This window comes from Athene noctua, chromosome 1, assembly GCF_965140245.1.
Source record: "Athene noctua chromosome 1, bAthNoc1.hap1.1, whole genome shotgun sequence".
NCBI lineage: Eukaryota > Metazoa > Chordata > Aves > Strigiformes > Strigidae > Athene > Athene noctua.
In genome coordinates this window covers 62351652-62374743 of record NC_134037.1, presented here as the reverse complement: position 1 = coordinate 62374743, position 23092 = coordinate 62351652, and the positions used below count along the sequence as shown (strand labels likewise).

General features: G+C 37.8%; 1 protein-coding gene across 2 annotated transcripts in view; it reads right to left on the bottom strand.

Annotated features, from left to right (window-relative positions):
- LAMA2 (laminin subunit alpha 2) overlaps positions 1-23092 on the bottom strand; it is a 383623-nt gene that overhangs the window by 239021 nt on the left and 121510 nt on the right. The window lies entirely within an intron of this gene.

Genomic DNA, 23092 nt, shown 5'->3' with positions numbered 1-23092 from the left:
AAAAACATTTTGAGCAAAGGAAAGTCATCAGCTACAGAAACACTGTAGTACAAATTGTATATACATACCAAGACCCTACGATAGTGTCCATGCTGAAGGCAACTAATTTCACCTCCTCTAGTCTAAAAAAGGTATTTTCAAGTTATTGAACAATCAAAGGGCTCAACATTTTGCGTTAAGGGAATGGATATTTGGAATGGGACTCAGAATTCAAGAGCGTTCAGTTTGCATCTCTTAGAGTGTTCATCATCAAAAGACTTTTGAACTAGGTGTTTTCTAAAGCCAGGATAAGGTAACTTTTGAAATATTGAAAACTACAACAGCTAGATGAGACAAAAGAAGTATTCATAAGTATCGCCCCTTTCCTACTGTCTCTTTACACAATACATCATTTCCTTTGAATCTTATTCTCAGCAAGTTGAAGCAATTTTCTGGGTTGTGACTGTTTTCACCTGGTCCCTAAGGAAAGTCTTTATTACTTCTGAGAACTCTGTTCAGCATTTGTTTTCCCAAGGACGCTACCAATCTTTGCTTACACTGTGGTTTCTATAAAGATGCCCCCCCCCTTTCTCTGCCTGCCCTATCCTAAAGTCTAGAAATCTTCTAGGTAAGTGTGCTCTTATAAAGAGACTCTCTGACCCCAATTGCAGCATCAAGGGCAATGCAAGGAAAACAAGAAATCTTCTTTCCCTCCTGTCTTTTTAGCTGATCATGGCATACATTAGCCGTGAATCAACAAAATAAAACAGATGGGCTGCTACAGAATTGTTCTTGGAAAAGGCCTTCAAGAAGAAGAATGTCAGGTATAGCAAAATATTGTTAATGAGCACCTAGGGGGAGGGAGGAAAGAAACCATTAATTTTCCTGTATTCTGAAGTGTTAAATTTTAATTGGGGAATTTTTATTACAGGCTGGTAGACTGAAAGAATGTTCGGATGCTGAGCCAAACATGCGGAACATTAGAATGAATAAGAGCATTATTTGGTCTTTGCAACGAACATGTTGTGCACCTTACCCCAGTGCTCTGAGTGAGAGGTCAGACCACACAGCCATTTTCTATCATTGAACATGATTGTATTACCACTGTTTTAGGCAAACAGCTGTACTCGGAATGCCAGCTGGCACTCATTCAGCAGTGACTGCCTCACACCAAGGAAAGCAACCGCAAATCTACTGCTCCCAGAAAAGCAGTAGGTCTTCCTTTCCTGGAGTTTTTGCAAGTGCTGGATAGAAGGCTTATTGAACAACTGCTGTCTTGCACTGGCTATGTGATACTATTAACTTATTTTCACTACCAACAGGGAAACCCTAAACCTCATCACATCCAGCATCCTGCTTCACCGTATCCACAGGTACACAAAATCACTGGGAGCCACTCTGCCAAGATCAACTATCACTCATATATTGCCTGAGTATGAATCAGCACCTCTAGACTTCTGCCATGTCCATATCTCCAGGAACAGGTGATATTGCTACCTCGAGGCTCCTGAGATCATAACAACACTCCCACTTCAAGCTCTGACTCAATTTTGCTCCTGACTACAAGTAATTAAATTAAAGGAGACAGTTGGCTGGAAATGAACAGAATAAAATGCTATGAAAAGACAGGGTACAAACAAAAGATTAAAATAAAAATCCCAAAGGAAGCAAAGAGGAACTCCTGAATGAGAAACATCCGGCTACAAGTAGGACAAAAACACATGACCACAGAGAGCAAACTGCTCAAGTCCCTGCTGAAAAGAGAGAGGGAAACATGTGTGGAGAGTAAACTTCAAAAGAAGCCTGGGGATGGTGGCAATAGGTCCAGTGGAAATTGACAGATCTGTCCAAAAGAAGGAGGATTTTGGTAAGAACACATGCTTAAAGACTTCTCTGCATAATATTTACCTGTGAGCAAGGAAATACATTTCTTTTGAGTGTTTTTTCACACCATCACCTCCTTCCTTTAAACAGGAACCGAGAGATTTCTTCCTTACAGGCATCAAACATAGATGGGTTATGGTTTAAAGCAGTAGAATACTAAAGACTGAACTTCGATATTGCAGGGATAAAGAAGAAATATATCTAAAGTAGAGCTGAAAACATCCCCTAGCTCACCCTGAAACAGCAACGGCACCGTGGCTATAAGCAGCATGGCAGTCTGACTATCCTGTAAAAAAAACACCCCAAAATTAGGCTTTTGGGGGTGGAGGGAGAAAGATGCAGGTAAAAGCCCATGTATCAGAATAAGCAAGTGCCTGCAGGGAGTTACAGGTATGAACCACGGACAGAGCTTGACCCCAAATGACACAGCTGGCAAACAGCAGTCATATATTTTGATTTACATTTTTTAAAACAGAACAAATTTAGTCTTAAGACACCAGTGGGAAAAAGCCCACCACCTTGGAGGGGTAGTTTTACAGAATTAAAATGCAAATAAACAAAATAAAACAATGCTTAATCCTTTTCAGAATAGACTCCCTTTTTAAAAGGTTTCATGGCTCTGTCTGCCAGCAGCTTATCTATTTGGCAGCACTAAACTAGTAGAGAATATGACTTCCGTTTATATTTTCTTTCATGTTTGTGTTTAAATGTTTCACGATTTCATTTTAAAACAACAAATAAATAATTTCTTATAAATACTGAAATGCAGCTATGTCCTGTGCGAAATGTGGCACCTGTTCAAACATGTATACCAAAACGACACAGATTAGGAAATTAAAACTGGGTAATTTTATCAAAATGAATCTGAAGGGAAATTTTTACACAGGCAAAATTAATTACTCTAAATTATTTCTCCTCCTCTCGACATCTGTGATGAAATCATTAATTTCTCCCTAGAAACATTTAGAAACAACTTGAAGAGTGCCAACTAAGTTGTTCCTACTCCTTGAAAAGAGAATAAAATACTGAGAGTACTCTGGGAACATCTGTCATTAATCAGGAATAAACAGTAAGAATTTTAAATAACTTTTTTTAAAGAAGTTTAAGTAGAAATTTTCTGTATGACTCTCACTATGAGACATCACTGTGTTTTTGCACAGCGCTCTTGCTCTTTTTATCCCCCTCCACAGTCTTGTACCTATTTGTAATACACTGTTTGCATGATAGCACGTTTTCTGTCAAGACAATAACATGGCTCCCACCCTCCAAGTATTTTTGAATCAGATCTGAAAACTATTTCAGTGAACACAGTCCTCAATAGCTGTCTACCACTATGCCATTCAAGATCATCATAGTACTTCATAGACAGCTCTGAGTCCTGCAAAGGCTAGCCTCATTTTCACACAGCTAAGGCACTGATGTCCTGCACTAGCTGTACCTGTACTGCAATATGAGCCACACCAGAGTTCTACAGCAGAGCTAAGATCCAAACTGAGACTATCAGGAAAATATTAATACTTTAATCCACCCATTGGGCTGCTACAATTTGGATAATCCAAGTCACCATGAGGGGACTATCTCAAATTTTGCTCAGGTATTACGGACAACTTTTATTTACCAATTCTGAGATTGAAGTAATCACCATTTTGGATTCTAAATGAAATCTGTAGATTTCAACCCTGGAAAAATTCTCCTTAACAAGGAAGTTTTCCAGGATTCTATTCCAACTAATGGGATCTTTGGGGAATATGAACATTCCCTAATGTTCCTAATGCTACCACAATGAAAGACAAATTCTCATTTTGAACAGTATATGATTTGTCAACCAGTTCAACAGTCTTTTCAAGAAAAAGGGTATGATGACCTTTTCCAGTAGCTGCATTAGCAACTGTATGTTCAAAAAGATTCTATCACAGAATGGTTGAGGTTGGAAGGCACCTCCTGAGGTCATCTGATCCAACCTCCCTGCTCAAGCAGGGCCACCTAGAGCCAGTTGCCCAGGACCATGTCCAGATAGCCTCTAAATATCTCCAAGGATGGAGACTCCACAATCTCGCTGGGCAACCTGTGGCAATGCTCGGTCACCTTCACATGAAAAAATGTTTCCTGATGTTTAGACGGAACCTCGTGTGTTTCAATTTGTACCCATTGCCTCTGATCCTGTCACTGGGCACCACTGAAAAGAGTCTGGCTCCATCTTCTTTGAACCATCCCTTCAGGCATTTATACACACTGATGAGATCCTACCTGAGTCTTCTCTCCTCTAGGCTGACCAGTCCCTGCTCTCTCAGCTTTTCCTCATAGGAGAGACGCTCCAGTCCCTTCATCACCTTTGTGGCACTTCACTGGACTCTCCCTAGTACATCCATGTCTCTTGAACTGAGGAGCCCAGAACTAGATCCAGCACTCCAGGTAAGGTCTCACCAGTGTTGAATAAAGGGCAAGGATCACCTCCCTTGACTTACTGGCAATACTTTGTCTAACGCTGCTCAGGGTTCCATTAAACATTGCCAAAGGGCCACATCGCTCGCTCATGTTCAACTTGGTGTCCACCAGGACCCCTGAATCCTTTCCTGTCAAGCTGCTTTCCAGCTGGGTTATCCCCAGCATATGATGGTGCATGGGGTTGTTCCTTCCCAGGTGCAGAATTTCACACTTGAACTTCACAAGGTTCCTGTCAGCCCATTTCTGCAATCAGTAGCAGTTCCTCTGGATGGCAGCACAACCCTCTGGCATTATCAGCCACTCTTCCCACTTAGGTGTCATCAGCACACTTGCTGAGGGTACACTGCCTCATCGCTCAATGAATGGAGATGTTAAACAGGATCTGATCCATTAGAATATATTCAGGTTAGTTTAGTTACCAAGTTATCTATCTTCTGTATTTGTTTCGGAACCAAAACTTCTAACGGCTACTGAGAAAATGCATACCCTAATAAAACTGTAAAACAGAAAAGCCATTTTGTAACACCAAAGGTCTGCTTAACACAATGTCCTGTCTACAACAGAGGGCAGTAGAAAATTATTAGGAAGGAATATAAGAAACAGGGCATTTAGAGTGATCCCTCTGATACAGTATCATCACTTCCTCTGACTGAACAGTCTAAATGCTTCCTGACCTACAGAGTGAATCTGAGTCATAGTGTTTAATGTCTACCATTTGCCCTTGTCTCTATTATTAGTCTACTCCCTTTTTCCACCATTATCTTTTTCATCACTACAGACACTTCTCTCAACAGGATCAAATCTATTTCATTAAAAAAAAACAATAAAAATAACTGGTTCTGGTGAGATTGTGGGTTTTTTTCCTTTTAAACCTGATCATTAATTATTTCAGAGACAGTGCTCTAGTTTTTCTTTTGAGGAAACTGTGAGGTCTCAACATCTTTTGATTTTTGAACTTCAGTATGAAGTTAAATCTACTTCAGAGAACAGTTGAGAATGTTACAAGTTCTCTACTCTGAAGAGAATGTAGTCCAAAACTAGCCCATCAGCATTCAAGCATAATTCTTTTTTTTCTTACATGCATTACGTTGCTTTTAGCAAAACTAATTTTCACATAGTATTTTTCATTTAACATCTGCTAATAGAACAAATTATTTTAAATTTTGCATTACCAACAAACACCCGCTTTTACACAGTTTTCTGATTTTACAGATTGCCCACAAGTATGTTGAACGACACAGACACTACTAAAGATATTCAAAGGGATTCCCCAACAATGGACACTTTTAAGGTTCAGCTGGAGACGGTGCTGGGCCGTCTTGTTTAGACCACAGTTTTGCCAAGAAAGGTTGGACCAGACGACCCTTGAGGTCCCTTCCAACCTGGTATTCTATGATTCTATGATATCTCAGTACATTAGAATATCTGAACAATGTTAGAACCAAAAGACCTAACTAGCATGCTAACCTGCCCCATACAGTAGCCAAAACTGCACGCTAGCATTAAGACTTCCTCAGGGATTTCCTGCGCCATAGGTAGTTTCTATACATTTGGTAAGCCTCACCTTTTAAAATCTACACCCATCACATAATAAGGATTTTCTCAACTCATTTACATGTCACAGGGGAAAAGATCCTTCTTTTGTTTGTTTTAAACCTGCCTCCTACTAAATTTGCATAATAACTCCTAGTTCTTAAACTGAGAGAAATGTATTTTTCCACCAGCTCTAGTTTTCATTACATTTTTTTAACTACTAATTAGCTTGGCACAGGTATCAGGCTTCCAGATCTGTAGTCTCCTTGGTTTCCTAAGGAATCTTTCTAAAAAAGTGGTCTATCATTTGATACCACATACTCCTCAGTTACTGACAATATTTGTAAGTGAGGGGTTAAGTAGTAGCTGTTGTAATTCACCTATTTTAGCCTTGAGTTCTTTTTCACTATCCAATTTATCAATTATTTCTGTGCCTCTTCAGTTAACAACCTAGTTTGAGACTGCTTCTGCAACTCCTCTCCTGTAAATAATGTTTCTAGAGCAGAAACCCTCCTGACAGTATAGCAAAAACTGATTCAAATCATTAATTTAGTTTTTCAGCAATGACCTTATCTTTCTTGAATGCTCTTTGATCATCTCTCAGCCCACCAATTCTCTGGCAGACTTCTTGAATCTGATGTGTTTGAAAAAAGGTTTATTTCAACTTCATACTCAGTCACTCAGAACCTTTTTCACATCTTTAGTGTGGTTTAACATTTCATTTGCTGGAGCTTATTTTCTTACCTCTTTTCCTCATTTGGAGGAAAAGACATGACTTCCATTCATAAATGATGCTTGTTTACTTTTAGTATCTATTATCTTTCCTCAGTTTATGGTTTAAACATGTTGTAGGATTTTTGGAACCATTCTTAAATGTAGCATGAATGAGTGTATAATGCTATCTTTGAATGATCTTTACGTTGTCTGAAATTTTTTTTAGCTGTTTGACCATCTTTTCTATTTTTAAATTGTATTTCAGCAGATTTTATCGCCCTGGGATGTTGCATTTTGAATATTTTCTGAATATTTTTACATAACGATCATTCAACAGTTAATACTTCTGACCAGGATCTGTGCACTGTTTTAGACTAAATCATGAGTTCCTTTATGAGCTGCACCAAGAACATTCAGGTGTTTAAGAAATATTCTTTTGCACGACATTCTATTCTGACACCTACACAGTCTACCAAATGGTTACAGAAGGCTGATACTGTATTCTTAGCCTTCCTTTGGCAAGACTCACCCACTTCCACAGTCTTGTTTGGGCAGTTGCTGATATAACATTAAACCTATACTGTCCCAATTTAGGTGCTGAATTTTATTTCATATAGATCTCATATGCCATTTTATTTCTGCTTTCTTACTTTATTTTATGTTATTCTTAAATCCATACAGACTCTGTTCCACAAGCCACTTAAAACAAATTGTTATTTCTGACAAGCCGAGTGTCACCTCTTTCTAACACCCCTAAAGGGTAGGTATTAATTAGCAGAGTAAGTAACCTTTCCCAGCTGCTGGGTATGGATACTTTTGCAGATACTGGGGTGCATCCAATCCTAGCTTGTGTAACAAAGACACCTGAACGGACTTGCAACGTGCTCAAGCCATTGACCATAAGACCATCCAGCCATATGACTGGAATCTCACAACACATTTCATTGGCTTTCTGCCACTGAGTAGTGACACATGTAGACTGTTTCTGCTGTGTTTGGCATTAGACAAGTCTCATATACTGATGAACACGGACTTACTTAGACTGTACTTGTAGTGGGTCTTCAAACAGAGAGAAGTATCACCTTGCACACCACCACATATTTGTACACTTTGAAAAAAATCTCCCTGAGACTTCTCAAGACTAAGCAACCCCAGCCCCCTCAGCCTCTACTTATAGGATAGACACTCCAAATCCTTAATCATCTTCCCAGTCATTTTCTGGACTTACTCCAAAGTGTCCACCTCTCTCTTGTACTGAGGAGCCCAGAACTTGGCACAGGTCTCCAGGTGTGCTCTCATCACTGCTGAGCAGATGGGAAGGATTACCTCCCTCAACCTGCTGATGACACTAACTAATGCAGCTCAAGATACTGTTGGTTTTCTTTGCTGCAAGTGCACACTGCTGGCTTATCTTCATCTCGGTGTACACCACTGCTGTCACTCACTGCTTCCTCCTGATGCTCCTGGGGGTGATTTAGGCACAGCTGGCTCACATAATCTCACTGAACAGAACTCCCAGCCCATTACCTGCTATCAGGGACTGAACTATTGTGTAGCTGCCCATCTGCAGGCAGAGAAGGAGTCTTCCTCCTGGTGTCAGAAGTCATCAGTTTTCAGTCTTCACCATCACAGGAGTCTCCAGTTCTGAACCAACAGGCACAGACTCTGCCTGCCTTTTATTTTGGTACAGTTGTGGCTTCCAGTTGCAGAGTCCCAGAGAAAAGTCAGTTAATCTCTTTCCTGTCACCTCTGAAGTTGCACAGTCTGCTGTCATCCTCCTGTAGTTCTTTACTTGGTGACACAAGTCCCCAACCACAGCAAACATTCTGCAGCCAAGGACACCAACTTCTTCTGCCTCAACTTCAGCAAGATCCCAGACAGTTCTTCCAAATTCAGAGGGCAAAAGCCGCATCCTCCTGCTGGAATTCAGCCTGAGTTGAGGCCTCTGCTGTACTGGGGTAGTTGCTCCAGGCAGTGCTGAGGACTGTGCCCAGACTCTGCCTCACCACCACTGCTGAGCACAAAACCACTCTTTCTTCTCCTCCTCCTGTGCATGTTTCTGCATGAACTGATGTGCAAACGGGCAGCATGTCAGCCACTTCTATTGTTTTACTCTACAACAGTAAAAATGCTGCTGCTTTGTATGGAAGTATATTATTGACTGCTAAGTTACTTACAATTAACTTCTACAAAATTTTTAAGAATTTTAAGTATGCACAATGTTCTAATTCAAATTTAAAATATCTATGTATGAATCCAAGTGGTGTATTTTTCTACTTAGAGCTTTGGTATTTGAAGTTAGTTAGTTTGCCAAGCAATTTAAGTGCAGTCAATCTCAACCTGTTTGTAGGATATAAAAAACCCCAGCTGTTTGGCTATGTAGCATGGAGGTTTTATGTTCATTTTCCTTTCAAGAAAACAGCATTGCTAACTAGTATGCTTTTCATTGATGCATATCTATTTACCGAATGTTAGATAAACTGGAAGACTTAAATCTTTCATTAAAAGAGAAGGTTATTTAGTGTAGTTTGTCACAGGAATTGAGCAGGAACATTACAATAATTTTTGGCTAGTAGTGGTAAAGAACTCACTTTGTTCAAGTGCTCAGTAGTTTATTTTGGATATCATATCAAGACTGTGAGCTTCAAGCCTGATGCTCTGTGTAAGACAGTGGTATGAACCTAAAATATTGTCAAGAAAGGTCTATTTCTCACTAAAATTTAATTGCAGACAGCAGCATATAGGAGAGAAAAGCTTCTGTCCTGCACAGAGACTTGCTACTTGATAATCAGCAGTGGAGAAGACAGATATGTCAGTCTTAATATTATTTAATGAGAAAGGTACTTCATGATTTACATTCTCAAGTTATGCAAGTACATCAATATGAAGATGGACAATACTGAACATCAATTTTTCCACAGGTGATTCAGTAGCTCTCACAATTCTCCTACCCAATACCAGCTTTAATTATCTGTTGCAAATAGCTCATTTGCAGTAGATGTAAAATTACTGTTGATTAATTAATCTCTTGGCATCTTGTATATAATCCCTAAAGACAGAAGTTCTGTGAGTTTTCTCAGTGCAAGCCCTAATCTATCATTACAGTTGGTTTCAAAATGGAATAGTAGATGGGAGCATATGCCAGAAATCAGCATCCAATTTTTCATCATAAATACACATTTATGATAATTGTATATAAGAAATAGTGTATTTGGCAAGGTTTGCTGTATTTCTAATAAATACCTCACTATCTTAATAAATTAATGGTTTAGTACGTGAAAGCACAACTCCCTTCTGTGCCTTGCTAATGAGTACAAGAGCTGCTTGAAATGCAGTGCTTAAACTTGCATTAAAATGTCAAGGGCTACGCATGTCAAACTTTATCTCAACTAACTCATTCCCCCTAAGAATACAGGCAAATGTCAGCTTAACGAACTGTTTAGCAAATACTATTGTGTCATTGACAACTATACCCTACAGCTTAAGCTAAATAAGGCTTCATCTTTTCAGTTCTGATTAACTTGCTTTTGTCATTTCCCTCTTCCCAATTTCACTTGAAACTTAAATTGCTTATTCTAGCCACTGCTTTTCTATGGTTCCTGTAATTCTCATGCTTGTCATATCTGGACAAGAAACAATTTGTCAGAGACATCATCTTGCACACTTTTAAACAAACTACTCATTGTCAGGCAATAGTTATTAATAAATCACAGAATAATAAGGAATTTTATTACCTTGAAAGTATATTTGTAATGTCAAGTTTTTATTTCTTTTTGTTACTATCTTAACTAAATGGAAACACTATATTACACTGTAGTTTCAGCAGCAGTTATGCATACTGAGTCCATAAGGGATTCAGACAAGATGTGAGGCCTGGAATACTGTGCTTTAACACAACAGTCACTTGTGTTCTATTGGCTCTTAAAAGTGCACTTGCAAGTAAGACTCCATCTCAATACAGTAAAAAGGTATTTTGTGCTTACTAATAACTAACAAGATAGATGGAGAAAAAGTGAAAGGCTTGGCTCTTAAAAGAATATTCTCAAAGATGGAACACACTGAACCAGTATTTTTAAGAGTTACCTACAAGCAGGTAGATTGGCAACATGCTATAGGTTCTAACACATAATACCACAGGTGACTTACGATTTAAAATCATCAAATAATAGCTGTTTTAAATTTCACCATACACAACAGTGGTCTGACCTCTCATGTCTGAAAACGTGTATCGACCAGTGTTGTTCTGGTTTGAGTTTTGTCAGTGTCACACAGCCGCTGCCTAACCTAGTGGCTCTTAGGCAAGCAAATTAGAATAAGAAAAAAAGCCACATGAACTCAATGGCTGATGTCAATAGCAACTCTAGGTGCAAAGCAATTCTGAAAATTATGTTAGTCTGGGTTCTGATCAAGCAGAGGTGAAACACACTGGCATTACTGAGTTAAAACCATCACCTATCATCTTGAGGGATGAATTACAGTGGTCTGTCAAACACATTCTTCAGAAGTAATCAAAAAGCACAACATAAAATTCTAAATTATGCTATTTTTGAAAAAAACACTGAATGAGATGGCATATTATCTTAAGAGGGTATTTTTTCATTATGACTTTTGAAAGTAGCATGTTTCTTTTTGGACTATGATCGTGAATGCGGCAAGTAATTCCAAATGAATGACTAAAACAGGAAAGTTATGTTTTCTTGAAGATTATAATAAAGAGCATTCTGATCCCCAGATTTAACTAAAGGGCTTCTAACTATGACAAACCAAGCAACATTAAAAAAAAAAAAACAAACACCAAAACCACAACACTGACGCCCCCTTCCTTTCCTACCAAGATTTTAGGATTTCCCTTACTTGTTACATGATTGTCCTCAAAATTCATGGCACTTTCCATTAGATTTTTTCCTGAATTAAATGCACTGTGGAGTGCACTGTGGAATCAGAAATTACTTCCAGGACATAATGGTGACCAGTAGAAAGAAAATCCATAGGAACTTGTCCAGCTGCAAGCAGTTGCAAAGGGCTGCCAAACACAACTGCTGATGTAAAAGAGGGAGGATGTGAGGATTTAAGCTGTTCAAACACTAAATGAGCACATCTGCTCCTGAATGTTATCATTAAATAAACTGCAGTAATATGCTTTACATTACTGCAGAACTGTTGTTTTAAACTACAACTCTGAAGAGTTTTGAACTAGGAAAATTTCAACAAAACTTTTTGAGGCTTTTCTACATGGCAGACACGTATGTAGAAAAGCCCATTATATTTACTGTACAGTGTTGGAGCCTAAGTTCTAGCAAAACCTGTGTCATATCATTTAGAACACGCACTGATGAATGCTTTTAAAAAAACAGATGGGATCCCTTTGAATCACAGAATCATAGAATGGTTTGGGTTAAAAGGACCTTAAAGATCTTCTAGTTCCAGCCCCCCTGCCATGGCCAGGGACACCTTCCACTAGCCCAGGCTGCTCAAAGCCCCGAACAACCTGGCCTTGAACACTGCCAGGGAGGGGGCAGCCACAGCTTCTCTGGGCAACCTGTTCCAATGTCTCATCACACTCACAGTAAAGAATTTCTTCCTTACATCTAATCTGAAACTACCCTCTTTCAGTTTAAAACCATTACTCCTCATCCTGTCCCTACACTCCCTGATGAAGAGTCCCTCCCCATCTTTCCTGTAGCCCCCTTTGAGTACTGGAAGGCCTCTATAAGGTCTCCCCGGAACCTTCTCTTCTCCAGGCTGAACAACCCCAACTCTCTCAGCCTGTCCTCATAAGGGAGGTGCTCCAGCCCCTGATCATCTTTGTGGCCTCCTATGGACCCACTTGAGTAGCTCCATGTCCTTCTTATGTTGGGGGCCCCTGAGCTGGACACAGTACTGCAGATGAGGCCTCACGAGAGAGGAGTAGAGCAGGAGAATCCCTTCCCTCAACCTGCTAGCCACACTTCTTGTCATGTAGCCCAGGATATAGTTGGCTTTCTGGGCTGCAACCACACATTGCTGGCTCATACCAAATTTTCCATCCACTAATACTCCCAAGTCCTTCTCTGCAGGGCTGCTCTCAACCCACTCAAGGCCCAGCCTGTATTTGTACTTGGGATTTCCCTGATTTGTGTGCACTTGGCCTTGTTGAACTTCATGAGGTTTGCACAGGCCCACTTCTCCAGCCTGTCCAGGTCCCTCTGATGGCATCTCCCTTCCCTCCAGCGTGTTGACCGCTCCACAGAGCTTGATGTCATTGGCAGACTTGCTGAATGGTAAGCATTCAGTGTCTTTAAAGCCACTTATAATGTTTTAAAAAGACCCAGCTGTAGATTGAATACAAGAAACTTTGAACCCTCTTCCAATCTGAACCTGATCTTTTCAGACTTGGACATATTTTACAGGGGCTAATACAAGAAAAGTCAGGAAAAAAGCCCTTTTCTAAGTAGCACAGAATTAAAATCTCAGGCCAGGAATGGTATCATAAATCTTCTGTAAAACACAGAAGATTAAAGAATTATGTGCATGAAAACAACTTTTTGTTCTTTGCTCCTATCATTAATTGTTGTAACAAAAACAGCAGTGTTTACTTTGGCTACAAAAACTAAACTTGGCAGCGTTTTGTCAAACTCTCAACTGTTTGGGTTTTTCAGATTTCATTTATGATATATGATATAAAATAATATGACATGCATAGTAAACTAGTGTACTGGTTTTGGCTCGGGTAGAGTTAATCTTCTTCACAGTATCTTGTGTGGGGCTATGTTTTGGATCTGTGATGAAAACAGTGTTGATTACACAGGGATGTTCCAGCTATTGCTGAGTAGTGCTTGCACAGCATCGAGGCCTTTTCTGCTTCTTGCACTGCCTGCCCACCCGCAATTTGGCTGGAGGTGCACAAGGGGTTAGGAGGGGGCACAGCTGGGACAGTCCAACTGACCCAAGGGATATTCCATACCATATGACATCGTGCTCAGCAATAAAAGCAGGCAAGCAAGTTTGCCAGGGCTTTTAAACTGTTCTCTTAAAACAGTTCTTCACTCAGAAGTTCCTCTCAACTTCTAAAACAAAGAAAAGCAATATGGCAACTTTATGTTCCTCCATAGGGAGCTCAAGCCACAGAATTCACATGCTACGGACTTACTGTCCTTGACACTCCTATCATATGTACAATTGCCTACCAGATTTATTATTCTGCTGTGTTTGAAAAAGCTTCTCATTGGTTTTTTAGGCCTTCAGCACAGTCTTTTTCTTGATATGGAAGAGTAGTATTTTGATTCTTGCTCTTTCTTTTGCCTTACTGTGATTTTATGTTAATTTGCAAAATTCCTTCTTTCCTTGCTGGGAAAAGATGTTTTCATATGATATTGTTTGGTTTATAATGACTATTATATACTCAGCTATTTTATCTTTTTTGGATACCCTAAGATTTACTCCTTTTTTATAAGTAGCATAAATAAGCTCCTACATATTTAAGAATAAAACATATAAAAATATATTTCTACCTTTAGATATCACTTCAGCTTTTTGACTGTTTTCCCAATTTTCTTAGGAGTACATCAGACAGTGAGAATATTATTGCCCCTTTACAGAATAGTCTTTAAATAACAGTATTTTGAACTAGCCTGTCTTGCATTCTTCTCACAGCATTCTGAGTTGCTTCTCTTATTCTAAGTTCTCCAATTATACTGCTTCTTGGAAGAACATTTAGAGGGCACTCAAAAATCAGTCTCTACTCCATTGTGACAGTTAGTCAGCCTGTGGGAAGCTAACCATAGTTTATTTTTTCATGATGGTGTTTATTTTTGCCTTCATTTTTGCCTTTACAGCCTCCCTAGTTAGTTTCACCACCTTGATTAAGTAGTACTGCAGTCCTAACTTTTTCTACTCTGACATAGGCATGAAATATCAGTTTTCTCGGTGTTGTTTGCTGATGCAATTTGTCTACTTGCCCAACTTGGCTCTATGCTTTTGTCATTTATATTCTAAAGTCTAGACCTCAATCAAAGAATTTGTCCATTGGTATTACAGTGTCTCACTGACTAACTTTCCTTCTATTGATTTTCTGTGACACCATTTAAACTGAAAACTCCAGGTAAACTGGAGCTGTTTAGTTTTGATTTTCTTTTACATAAAATGTCTTTGCACTGACATGAAAGCATAGCTACATTTGACCTCAGGCTGACCTATTTGTATGTCCCTACTTCAGCGCTATTTTATTGATCAAAATTATTCCTCCATGTAGTCCACCCGGATTTTAACAAATTCTACCTTTCAAAAATTATTAATTTTTTGACAATACAGAGTTTTATTATTTAAAGAATGATTCATCTTGAAGTAGGCACTCACTAGATTTCTCCCGGCCGCTGGTTTTAAATTACTTTATAACCTTTACTGCTTCTTCCTCTCTCTGCATCTCTCAGCTGTTTATAATCCTTAACAAGTCTGTAAGCCCTTCTATGCCTTTGGCCATCAGACTCATTAAAAACAAGAATTAAGCTATTCTTTTTCCCAGTAATTATCCATGACTGTTAACAACTACTAAAAAAACCCAAAACAAAACAAAACAAAACCCCCCTTAGAAAGTTGCGTTATAATTTTCTAATCTAACAATAAACCTACACAAAATGCAACGGATAGCCAAGGTAAATAAATGTTTGTGGTTTTACCTCTTAGTGGAAAGTTCTTACAAGTAGTATTTCATTTAAGAAAAATGTTCGGTTAAGTATTTCAGTTGTGTGGGTAAGATCTTCCAGTATCAGTTCCCCTACTCCCAAAACAACCACCTGCTAAAGATCTTCAGTCCCCCTAATCAAGCAGAAGAGAAAAAAACTCACCAAGTTTGCAAGTACCCAGTGTTCTTATTTCACTGCCAGAATGAAATCTACCACTGTCCAAAAACCAACTAACAGACCCAACAAGACAGGTCCGGGTCCTTACAAGTAAATACCAAGACTTAGATGTACCATTTTTCTTTGCAACACTTGAAGAGTATGTTGAGTTATAAACTACATTTACAGGCATCTGTCCTCCCTTTATGATTTGGAAAAACTACTACAGATCTATATAAAGATGTGCCACACTTATCTCTTCAGTAAGCATTGCAATCAATAAACGATGGATGCTAAAGAAAAAAGGTAAATTATCTAATCAATTTGACTCAACTTCAAACTGAAACACTGCTCTGTATAGTACATACTTTGTATACTGCAATTTTATTACTTTTTTAATCTTACGATTCATATGATTAATCAACTTTTCCTTTTTTCCACAAATGGTAGAAATTACGACATAAGTTTCTGCTCAGGGACAGAAGACATGCCAAGATAGAAAAGTGGACTGTCTGACCACCTACACAAAAGAAACTTTCATTCCAACTTGGCCCATATAGATGTACCAGTAATTATCCTTCCTCTTGTTTTCACAATAATGGGAGACTGTTATACTAGTTATACAAAGTTTTCCACAGTTGTTTCTTCTTTAGTGCATAATTTAGAAGTACATTATACATTTTATATCCACTCTTTTTTTTCTGTAATAGTAAGAATCAGAAGCTCAAGTTCGGTATGCACTACCAACCTAAAAATATTTCTGTAAGTTTTTCTTTTTAACAGTGAAATTAACAGGAATATTGCTATAATGAAATCACAAAACTGCAGACTTCCAAGATTAGCTGTACAATATTTTAATAAATTATTGAGATCACTCTCATCATGCATAATAAAATAAAGTTGACTTAAATTCTGGATGTTTTCAAAATTCTCCTATGATATTGAACATGTATGTCAAATGTGTACTTTGTTTTTTCCTTTTACATGTCTATGAATGTCTATTAGGAAATTAGGAAATGTTAGTACCTTTATATTACTGAGGCAACATAGCAAAGTGTACATGGAACATGTAAAATTTACCTATTTATCCATTTCTAGGTAAAATGCTGTCACATGTCCTCCATTCACAGCTTTGTCAAATTATTTTGTCTCTGCATTTTAAAAAAAAAAATAAAATGACCAAATAAAATGTATTCATTTTGTATCACATTGAACAACTCATATAAATCAAAATTAAAATTTCCCTTTTGCTGCTTTGAAAAAAAATCTGAATAATTTAAAATTACTGTTATTCTCCCTGTTCAGACATTGAACCAAAAAATGTTCTTCATAGAACCCTGTTTTGGAATTTCTGACTCAGACTGCATTCATGGGTCTTCGTCTAAAGTCTCTGTCTAAACTGTGACGCTGGTGTAAACTGTAAAGTGTAAACTGATTAAATTTGTAAACAGTTTAATCCATTAAGAATAAATTGTTACCTGGTTTCTTGTATCATCCATTTTTTGCAATGACAACATATCATCAAAATACTGGTACAAGACACCATACTGCCATAACCACAAATACTCAAAGGAAATTTACAGAGATGCACATCAAATATATGGAAATTTATCATACTCATGAGAAATGCCTAGGGTGATTGCAGCTGAGGGCATGGAGAAAGATATTACTGGCATTACTTTTTACTGTACAGATGCCTTTTCTACATCTTACACTATTGAAAAGAAACCTATCACTGTTACTCAAGGGAAACTGACAGTTCAGACTCTAGAAATTTATTTCACAATAAAGACAAGATGCTGAATACATGTTAGGAGCTGAGAGGATCGATCTAAAAATAGGAATTATAAAGACAGTATCAAAACTGCAATCGACAAACTCTTCTGCAGTTTTTTTTTAGAAACACTGTAGTATCTGTATCATTTAAAAAACTCATCACAAAATCTTCAGTCTGCCACTGAATACATTTCAATTTTGATTACTTCCAAGAATTCTCATCCTCTGTCCTCTTGGCATTGACAGTCTCAGAATTCTAGTGAAAAAGGATTAAATCTGTGGGGAGAATGGGAATAAGAGTCCATTTGTAAGTCTCTTTTTCTTCCTTTCCTTCTCTGTGAACCTATGAGACTAGGACATGAGATCAAGACAAGGACTGTGGTATAAAGAGAAGAAAACTAGGAAGAAAACACTGGGAAATGGTGGAGTTCAATGTTCCTGGCATCACTGGTCTGAGGCTAGCTCAGCAAACAGCAAATTACTTGGAGGTGGAGGAAGTTCAAAGTGAGAAGAGATATGCAGCACAGAGACATGTTTAAAAAGGGGCAGACTACTAGCATTCAAGTAGTATGGCAAGTGAATGAAGTAACAAAACATTACTATAAAGGAACTTGTTTCTGTTTATTCTTCTTCTTTATATGTTTAGTACACACTTCAAACTTTCACTTGATTGAACAAAATAAAGACTAATGAATGTGCTCATACAAAATAAAGACTAATGAATGTACCTTTATTACTACAGAAACAGTATTCTGGTTTTTTACATCACACTTGCATTTGCTACCATCACAGGAGCAGTAAGAGGAAGCAGCGTCTGAAGGAGCAGCACTGAAGCATCAGCTTCATTGCCATATCATTCTCACCACTGTAATAACACTGACAGGAAAACTCATTTGCAGAAAAGGAAGGAGACAGGTTACTTAATTTGCACCATAACTCCCCTTGCTGTCAGTCCTCTGCTTCAGCCTTAGTGCTGGCTACAGCCATACAGTAGAGAGGAAGAATTTTCTTATTAAGGGTTAGCATCAGAACTCAGAGAACCTTAGGCTCTGCTGTTCCCACAGACAGCTCTTGCTGAAGTCTTTTGGTCTCTGATTTTTACCTTTGTGTAAGTTAAACACTGACAGTCTCGAGACATCAATCACCTCTCCAGGAAGCCTGTTCCAGGGTTTGACCACCCTCTCAGTAAAGAAATGCTTCCCAGTGTCCACTCTAAACCTCCCCTGGTGCAGCTTTGAACCGTTCCCACATGTCCCATCACTCAATCCCAGGGAAAAGAGCATCTCCCTCTCCACATCCCCTCCTCAGGAAACTAGAGAGCAATGAGGTCACCCCTCAGTCTCCTTCTCTCCAAACTAGACAAGCCCAGAGTCCTCAGCCTCTCCTCACAGGACATTCCTTCCAGCCCTTTCACCAGCTTTGTTGCCCTCCTCTGGATGTATTCAAGGACTTTCACATCCTTCTTAAATTGTGGGGCCCAGAACTGCACACAATACCCAAAGTGAGGCCACATCAATTGAATCTACTGCCTAGTATTATCTCTTGTTTAGAAATCAAGGTCTGAAATTCCCCCTCAGGAAATCTGCAAAGATGATCTGTTAGTATTACACCTCCCACTGGAAACACATGACGTTTTTCTGGGCTGAGTTCTTAGACAGAAGAAAGATAAGGTTTCAAGTTGCAGAAGTCTTAAACTCTTGTAATGCCTGCACAAATACTACATGAGTGCCATATGCTTTCAGAAGAAATAGAGAAGACATATAGAAGTTTAATACCTGGCATCACTCTGGCAGTAGAATCACACTAATGATATTTATACAGATGTGAGGCATGACACAGTCCATTCAAATTATTTAGCCACGACAAATTATTCATACCTGTTGATCTATTCAAATATCTGCACTTCATTCACTGCTTTGGAATCTTAGTCCTTTAAGAACTGTAGGAAAGGTGAGAAAAGTAAACCTCTCAAAATTATGTAAGGTGAAGAAGTAAATTTGAAGCAAAAATTATTTTAAATAAAAAAAAAATTAGAGAGGAAATACATACAATCTGATAGGTAGACATCATAAAGAGGTGAAAAAGGATTAAAAGATCAGCAAGAGACAGGAAATTAAGTGGGAATTCTAACACCTGAAGTTGTAAAGGAAGCCAGCAAGGCATAAGTGGTATAGAATTTAGGGGCAAGCTATTGATATTTTTAAGTGATACCTTATTATTTTTTCCTGTTAGACTTCAATGAACAACAATGCTCAGCAGCAACACAAAATAGCAAGTTGGAAGCAAACTTTTAGGAAATCACAAGTAGGAAACATAATTAGACCACTGTAAATACATGGTTTGCCCACACCTTGAATAGCACTGTCAACTCATCTTAAAATAATCATATTCATATTGGAAAAAGTTCAGAGAAGGTCAAGAAGGTGATGAAATTAATTAATATCTTCCACATAAAAAACCCAACAGAATAGGGCAGGCTTCTTCAGCCTGGAAAATAGATTACTTAAGTAAAAATATGACGGAAATCTATAAAAATATGAATGACATGAGGAGAGTGGTTACAGACTGACTGTTCACCAAGTCTTCCAGTACAAGAATTGTGGTTCAGCAAATTAAACAAGTGGTGGCCAAGTAAAATGAAATAAAAGGAGGTGATTATTTGTACAACAGGTACCAGATATATGGAACTAATTGCCAAAGGATGTTAGGAATGCAAATCCAGAGGACAGGAATCCAGAGGGGTCTGAGGTAAGGATGGAACAGTATTTGGAATATGCATTCATCGACAGTATGAAAAGTATAAAATACATCAGGATGGGGAAATTGCATGAGCTAAAAAAGTACTGGATATAAAATACAGCTATAATAACCAAGTTATTTTAAAATCTATTTTCATGCACTGCTTTATTTATTAAAAAACTATTACAAAAATACTGCACATTCTTCTATGGGTATAGCTTTTTATTTTTAATTTGGTTGTCTACATAGTAAATGTAATGCTGAAAGTAGATTGACAACATTGAAGTACATGACCCAGTGTTTTAACACTGACTAGACATTTAAAAGGTGGATTTAGGCTATGCTACTCAAAAATTTCTAAGTAGCAGATGTGCAACTATATTACCTCCTTTATAACAGTCTGATAGACATTATCAATATAGTGATATTAACTCTCTGATAGTCACATTGACTGCTTCACAAATGCCTCCTGCTGAAAAGAAACAAGCCACACCCTGGGCTTCATTTGATCTGAAGCATCTAGACAACCATTTTGAAAATTTGGTACACTTGGCATACTGTAATTTGGTGTCATTCTCATTTCTAGAATCAGATTACTTTCCTTCAAATATAGGGCTAATACCTTTCAACTATTTGATCTTTAAATGTCTAGGTAGATCATTCTCAGCAACTGATAAGCGTATGAAAACGTGTGAAAAACGTATGAAAAGCATCTCACATAGGAAGATTGTAGATTGTTTCTCATATTCGGTACAAGGAAACATTTACTGAATCCTGAAACTTCACCTCTCTATTGCCTCATTAGCATGAATACAAATATATGGCTTTCTTCATCAACTACAGTTTGTGGCAGAAATACATTTGTGGATTTCTTCTCATGATGCCAAATTAGTATTGCAGCAATTAGCAGCGAGCAATGTTCACAGCATCCTGATACAGCTAATCTACATTTCAGTTTCATTCTTTCATGAAATATGAAATACAACAAAACAAGTAACAATGTGATGTAAAGCCAAAAAACTCACAATTGCACAAGTTTATTTAGTGATGGGGTGGTATAAGATACAAAAAACCTTATTATAAATCTAATTAAGCATTGGGATAAATGAATGTTTAACTCATCTCCCCCACTGCCCCATCCCCCCAACTCTCCATTATTACTGACATTGTTAATGGTTTCAACTCCCCTCCTCCCTGACTACAAAAACTATAAGCAGAACGTGTTACTGAAGAAAGAGCCAGACAGTGTAAGACAGATCTCTAACCTATCTCTGTCTTGAGCAGGAGTCAAAAATATCTAGGAAGAGTTTCAACGTTGTTATCCTGTTCATCTAGTCTCTACGACAAGGTTAAGAGCAAGTGCAGACTACATAACCAGGAGGTAGAAACTAGATAGCAATACTATGCTGAGCAAGAACTTCAGAACACCTTGCATCTGATAATTCTGGCAAAGAGCAACTGGGATTGAAAAAGAGACCAGTTTTATCTCTGTGTCCTGACAAGAGATTTCTCCATTGGTTACACCCACACGCTTACACAAACACTTTTCAAGGAAAAGTATTTCTCATCTACAGCCACTTCAGCTTCTGCTCTCTTAATTCTTCCTTTTCATACTAAATCTGACATACAAACTGACAAACAATACTTGGCATTTGTAAATTCTGTGTAACCTAAACTCTACTCAACTGCAGAAATATCCTTTGAGGCAACATCTTCTGAAGACAGATTCTGCCCACAAAGAAGGAGGGGTTTCTTCTCCTTGCAAGTTTACATACCTTCCGCACAGTTGTTTGAAAAACAACTCTGTGTCAGAACTCCTTTATGTGATGACACTAATGTGGACCAGAGAGCAAATTGGCTATTCCAATTAAGATTTAATAAGGTGGGAATTAAATTCACACCCTTCCTCTTGGTTTTATACTTTCAGAAAGACTCATTGTAGAAAAACTCAGTGTTTTCCAGAAGATGAGATTTTTTCTTCTTCTTGACCTCTTAGTAAAAGCAAGTGCTTTCCTACCAGAAAGAATTACTTTATATTAAAGAAACAATTATTTTTGACGTAGTATTTTCTTCTATCCTATACAAAATACTCTAAATCTGTGTGTTTCAGGAATGCTTTTTGTAAGTGTGATCTCATATTTTATTTCCTACCAAACTACAGGTCAGATAAAATGTGTCACTTCCTATGAAAAGATACACATTTTGCTAACATGTTATAGGGATCAACCAGTGCACCTGAAGCCTTCAGAGGATCCAGCTTTGAAACAACTGCAAGCAAGAGGGAAGATTTCCATGTATCAAAATACAAATATTATACATGCTAGTTCAAAAAGTATTTACTAAAATAAATTTTCATACATCTCACTGGAAAAAAAAAAAAAAAAAGTATTGAAAATTAATGTCCAGTGCCTTACACCCACCTAGTCATCAAGGTAAAGAAGCTGTGACACAAATTATAGTTTAGCAGAAGAATAAAGATTTCAATAAAAAAGGTAAAAACTCGATGTAAACATCAGAGGCTTCTGTGTCAGGGAAATGAAGCAAAAATCACTATGGTAACCCACTAATTTTTAGTTCTCAACCTAATGATCACCTGAGGAAACAAAGAAAAAAAGAAATAACATTCTGATATGGTGCTTAAGTAAAGATGAAAATGTCGCAAAATGGGCATTCTTTACCCAAAAATACCTGCAAGTTATTAACCCTTACATAAAAAAACTCTTCCTCAGCACCAAAAGAAATTACTATTAAAGCAAGAAACACAAATTCAGTAAAAGTTAATGAGTAGCTCACTAATGTAACTGATCTCTTTCAGTTCTTTTTCTGGCTTGAAGACACTGAGACAGTGGAACTTGCTTTTTCATTTTGAAATAGTATTTTGGGAAACTTTAGCATTTGCATTTATGCCATATGAGAAACATAAATATTAAAAATCTACCTTTGCCTGTGTGATACAGAGACACTGGTCTCCCTATGATTTTTTTCACATATTGCTGATTTTAAGACAGTATGGAAACCGAAATGCTAACAATCTTTCTGCATTCAAGTCTACGCTTTCAGAGAAATTTCCTTATTTGAGAATTTCTCAGTTTTGTTCATTCAAAAGCTGTCATTATACAAATTTCCATTAATTCATGAAAATAAATGAAATTATTTATGCAAATAATTTTTGGTCTACAGATAGTTTATTCATATCTGACTGAGAC